This window comes from Alligator sinensis, unplaced genomic scaffold (genome assembly GCF_000455745.1).
Source record: "Alligator sinensis unplaced genomic scaffold, ASM45574v1 scaffold1217_1, whole genome shotgun sequence".
In the NCBI taxonomy this organism is placed as follows: Eukaryota; Metazoa; Chordata; order Crocodylia; family Alligatoridae; genus Alligator; species Alligator sinensis.
The window spans coordinates 759,826-765,791 of record NW_005842716.1 but is presented as its reverse complement, the minus strand read 5'-3'; the positions used below and the strand labels follow the sequence as shown (position 1 = coordinate 765,791).

General features: G+C 48.1%; 1 protein-coding gene across 1 annotated transcript in view; it reads left to right on the top strand.

Annotated features, from left to right (window-relative positions):
* NSUN3 (NOP2/Sun RNA methyltransferase family member 3) overlaps positions 1-5,966 on the top strand; it is a 72,165-nt gene that overhangs the window by 52,938 nt on the left and 13,261 nt on the right. The window lies entirely within an intron of this gene.

The window sequence follows — 5,966 nt, the reverse complement described above, 5'->3', positions numbered from 1 at the left end:
GGCAGGGGGTCGGACTAGATGATCTGCCCAGGTCCCTTCCGACCCTAGAAACTATGAAACTAAATTGAACAGCTTCAAGAGAAATGTGGATGCTTCTCTTGCTGAGATCCTATGACCCCAGATGACTTCCTGCCCTTTGGGCAGGGGGCTGGACTCGATGATCTTCTGAGGTCCCTTCCAGCCCTAATGTCTATGAAATCTATGAAATTGTCAGTAATACTCAAGAAAACTTATGTCAGGTTTTAATGTCTAGCCCTAACAGATACTAGGGCAATATCAAACTTGCTGTCTCACACAAGACCATGGTGTGTTAAAACAGCATTGCAGGCAATTGGGAGGCAGACAAGGCATGCGCCGATGTCTTTTTTTTTTTAAGATACTTGAGGGGCTGGACTGGCCATGTGCTACTACGTGCTTTGTTTAGTTATTTGTTATTTTCTAATGACCACGCTGTTTTTCTGCACAGTAGGTTTAGTTAAGCTAGTTTCCCTTTAACTGCATCACCTGTTTGGAGGAAATGTTTCCCCATTCAGAATTGACATATCCCATTGTTCGAAAGGGTTTTAGCATTTAAAATATTTCCTCATGCATTTCATGCATAGAGGAGGATTAGACACATCCGTATAGGACATGTCCGCCAGTGGGTGTTACGCATTGCAGGCAGGGGTGCAAACTCCACATGATAAACAGAGTGCCTTAGAATACTTACTAAGTCTCACAGCGTCCCTCTAAAGTAGATTTTGTATTGCTATACTCAGAAGTTAAATGAGCTGCCCAATGTCACACAGGAGGTCTATGTCAGAAATAGAAACAAAATGCAGATCTTGCAGAGCTCCCAGTCCTGTGTCTTAACTGGAAAATCCCAATCTCTGTAATACAGAATGCCAAAAGTGGCATTTATATGTATAGCTTAATGAGAGAGCCATGTTGCCCAAGGTCCCATGTGGGAAGTTTTATATTCTAAAGTACAGTTGTCAACCGTGGATGAGTGTAGACTAAATAATTCATGATACTGCAATGCAGGTGATAAGCAAGTCTTGTGGTGCAATATGTTCTTTCCCTCAACACTTGGGCAACAGTCATACATTCTGAAACTGGTTCACTGAAAACCTGCAACAAAAGAGGTGTGAGCTGCAATGAGTTCTCCTTTAGAGCATGCACAGAGGCAGTTGCTGCCTAACACTGAATATGTGGTAATTTCTTGCCTCTTTTACCCTAAGCCTGTACCCTTCAGATGTGATTTTTCAGAAGCAGTGAAGGGGTGGGCCTGTCTCTGTTCCCACTGAAATAAATTATTCCTATTTCATGCCACAAACATGGAGGATGAGGGTAAGGACATTTGTCCCACTAGTGCTTATTTTTTGCCACAAAGGCCCTGTGGTGGAAGTTATACATAAACCAGTATAAGTGATTAGAAGCTGGTTCAAATCCATAACACAACAGAAGTTCTGTATACAGAAAATGCTTTCAAAATAGCTGAAACCAGTTTAAGATAAATCTGGTTGGATGTAGTATCAGACTTCACTGATTTAGGTTAAATTGGTTTATTGAACTTTTGTCGCAGATCTCCTCCATGTGCAAGGTAACTGACAGTCCTCCAGCATCCTAGGATGCTTTGCACCTCTCCCACAAGCCCCTCCCCCCCTACAGAGTGAGTTTGATTGCTTTGGTGCAAGCTGTCTGCTCCAGCTGAGCAGGGAGGCATGCTCTAGCGCCCTCTGGCTTTCTGGCCTAGGCCACTTCAGGCAAGTGGTTGCATTTCCAGAATCAAATGCAAATGTCTGTGCACTCATTTATCAGTTCAATCTATGCAGCTTTGACTACCCTGCGAAGATTGAATTGATTCAATCTTGAGCTTTCTGGCTGCCTGTAGTTAGCCAAAAATTCTTTCTGTGTCCTTTATTATAAGAAGGAACCTTGCAACTCAGCAGCTGTTAGTAGCTTGTTAAGTTTCTTTGTGTCACTCTCACTAACAGATGCCATGGTGGTGGCTGGCATATACTGTGAACTCCAGAGACACCAAAGATTAAAATTAGCTAGGGTGAAAACTGTGAACCAAGAAAAGGTGAAAAAGTTATTTCTTAGACACAAAAATGCAGGTTGGCTTGTAAAAGAACAGGCTTGTGACTCCCTCCCCATCATCTTCTGAAACGCAAAATCCAGTAATCTGCCCACTCAGTCTCATCTCAGGCTGAAATGTGCCATTGCTATTTTCAATTATCTATGCTAACCCTGGGAAGCAAGGGGGACATTTATTAATTTCCTTCATAGTACACTGCCACAAAGCATGCAACCTTGCTCCCAATAAGGAGAAAAGGTGTGGGTTGGTTAAAGGAGATGACAATCTAATTTTGCATATAACAAAGTGGAAGGTTGTAAATGGAGGGTGATATGGTGGGTAGGGATGAAACAGGTAAGGAAGATAATTTGAAAATCTATATTACACTTGGAGCATGGTGGAACAAAACATTTCTTTTTTTGGTGGGAAGGAACAGAGGAGACTGTGTGTTTAAGAAAAGAAAAACATCAGCATTTTTTGGCAGAGATTACCACTAGAGTTAAAGGCACAGAGGGGACATGAGGGAAATGAAAATTCCAAATATTTGAGACTGGAAGGTGTGGCAGGGCACCTTTGGTGCTTGCCACTTTAAGGGGCTTGAGCAGGCTCTGAAGTAGCCAGCAGGTGCAGTTTGGCCCAATTTGGTAGTCACATGACTGCAGAGGGCCCCCGGATTGAAGGAGGGCTGGGCAGCCTCAATATAAGCCCGGGCACTAGGAGCTGAGCTGACAGTTACATCCAGGGAGCCAGAAGAGCAACATCTCTCAGCCAGCAGACTGCTGCTCCCAGAACAGCTGGAGGTCAGCGTAGGAACTTTGGGGATGGAGGAGTTTCCTGGTCCTTGGACATGATCTGAAACTACACCCTGCTGGGGTTGGATGGTGCGATGGGGCTGCCTGTGGTGGGGCAGTCTCCAGGAAATACCACACCTGGGCCTCCCCAGTGAAAGGTGAGGATGGGATGCTGGAAAGTCTCAGTCCCCACTGCCTTGTGGGTTCCCTGTGGAGGGGAAAGGCTAGGGGAGCACACCCCAGCAGAAAAGCACAGGGCCAAGGTGGGGTCCAGGCACGTCGACAGACACCTGAGGCCCAACAGAGCTTAAGGCCCAGAAGCCCAGTGGGGGGCAGAGCAGTGGCCCGGAGAGGAGGCAGAGTTCAGTCTGATGTGGGACAGAGCCAGAGGCTGCATAGAGTAGGACTGTGTGTAGGCTGCCCGGAAATAGTGGCAGCCGGAGATCGCATACAGTAGGGTCCGTGGGGGCCTAAAGCACTGTGTGTAGGCAGTAGAGGCCCCAGGGAGGGGGCACATAGCCAAGGTATGTCTGAGGACACCTGAGGCCATGTTTGGGTCAGAAGCAAAGTGCGGCCCAGCTACCAGGATGGGGAGTAATAGTGAGTCTGGATGCCATCTGTGAGGCATGAGACATGGTGTAGGAGTCGTATGGAGCCACGTATTACACCCTTGGTATCAGGACAATAAATGGGCAGCCTCCCACTGAGAAACAATTTTTCTAGTTACAACAAAGGCGTGAAAGGTGAGTCAGGTGGGCGGGCTGCCCACCTGCCTAGAGAGGTGGGTAGGCTGACATTGTGACTGGCCCTGGGATGGCCCCCGTCACAGTGGTGCATTAGCCAGAAAACAAACTGACCAGCTGAGCACAGAAGGGCATATGTAATCTGGCTTTTAAATTTCCCACATCCAAAATGCATCTCAGACAAACAAAACACAGATGGATTTGATGCAAACAACTAGAACAGTAGGTGATTAGGAAACAGTGCCCATATATAGGATTAATCCTAAAGAATATTATGGTTACAGATATAGGAAAAATTTATTCTGAGGTAAAATGGGCCAGGGATTTATTGCATGTCGGGGGCTCTGCTATAACTGTGAGTACTCATGCTGTTATCTTGCAGTAAGTGGAAGCGACACTGTGGTAGTCCAGGCTTCAGTGAAAGAGAATAAAAAGCAGAATAAAAAAGAAAATGGAATAAAAACTCTCACTTTGATCCTTCTTTATACAGAACCAAAATAAGGGAATAACCCTTTCTTTTCAGTCTTTCTTTGATCTCTCTAATGTTCGTGCCATTTAATCTACCTTTTAGTAGTTTTAGTTTTGATATGGTAGTGCTTAACTGACTTAAGGTTGAAGTCCTATTCACTTTCAGAGGGTAAATAAAACTGGGGCTTATAAATTATTTAGGTACTTTACAAATGTTTACCTAAAAGCTCTAATTGAACTGGATTACAGAAGCCATACATTATGGTCTTTCCCCCCCTGAAATTGTTGCTCTCTTTGGTGTACTGCACCTGGTGCCAATTGTGCAGATGGGCTACTGATGCCAACAAGGTGCTTTTGATTTTACTGGCAGGATTTTAGTCACCACATGATCTGAACCTGTTCTGAGAAGGGCTAGGCAAGCTTTGGGTAAAATAGCAGCAGGTGCCACAGGGCACTGGGATGTACCTGCCCTTTTAAGAGAACAAGCAGCCTGAGATGCTGCTTGTAGGAGTCAGGGAGAGCTAATGAGGGACTCACCTGACTGGAAGAAGGCTAAGGCTTGAGTTATATAAGCCTAGAGCCTGCCTGCACCGGTCAAATAGTTTCTCCCCAGTAACCATGAAGTAAGGAACTCCTGGCTTCAGGGTTCCTGAAAGAACTGAGATGTTGCTTGACAACTTTGCAGGCCTGGGAACAGAGGCAAGTTCCCTGGGCTGAGAGAGCCTGAGTTTACAGGCAATTGGCCTTTGTTTTATATTAACCCCTAGAGGATTTGAGGTGCCTATCAGAGGGTCCATGTGCCCAGGGAAGGAGTGTGGGACCAGAGGATCCGAGTGCCCAAGGGGGCTGAGTGTATCAGCTAGGGTATAGCCTGATGTCGCCGCGTACCTCGCTCCTAGAGAGGGGAGAACTGCTGGGGAAAAGCCTTAGCAGAGATAATGAGCACAGCTGCAGGTTGCCAGGGCAACTAATGAGTCAGCTGATCCTGAGGGGGCAGGGCCTGGCTCCTATAAAGCCTAGAGCCAAGGCCAGGCTAGCAGTTCCCTGCCAGCAGTCAGGGGGGCAGGAGCTCTTGCAGTTAGGATGCGAGGGGAAGCCTAACAGCAAGTATAGCTCGTGAGAGCTCCAGAGGCTGGAGCAACGATGTTAAATTACAGCCAGGAGGCTTATGTTGTTATGGCCCAGTGCCTTGTGTTTTGGTTATAGCCAGGAGGCTGGTGTTTGCTTTAGTGTTTGTATTACACCGGTGGTTTGGGTGAGGCTATTACGGGTTGGAGGAGGCCTCATAGGGACCCCAGAGGGGTGGGGCCCTAGCGCCAAGAGGGCGCGTTATCCTCATAAAGGGACCCACAGTGGTGTGGGGGCCCTAGTGCCAGTGAGGGCGCAGTACTCATAGGGGGGCTCACAGGAGTGTGAGGACCCCGACGCCAGTAAGGGCGCAACTTGCGGGGTGTGTAGACCCCAGCCCAGAGAGGGGCATTTAAAGAGCCTGGTGTGGGCGCAGCAAGTCCCAGAGAGAGGGGCGATTTTATTAGGAAGCCCAGGGTGGGCATAGATAGCCCCAAACAGGGGGCGGTATTATTAAGGAGCCCAGCGGGGGCCCGGAAGGTCCTAGAGAAGGGGGACCATTGCGAGGCCCAAGAGGGGCAATATGTGAGAGGCCCAAGGGGGGGCAAGATTGAGAAGCCCAGGACGGGCGTAGCGAGCCCGGTAACAGGCTAGCACTACGGAAAACCCAGGACAGGGGCAGGGTGCTGCGGTTGCCCCGGAGGAAAAGGGGTTAGCAGTACAGCGCCCCAGGAGAAGGGCGGTGCTGCGGTGGTCCCCAGGAAAAGGGGATAGCAGCACAGTGTGCCCGGCAAACGTGAGGTTAGCAGTGCGGTGGGCCTAAAAGACCGGTGGCTC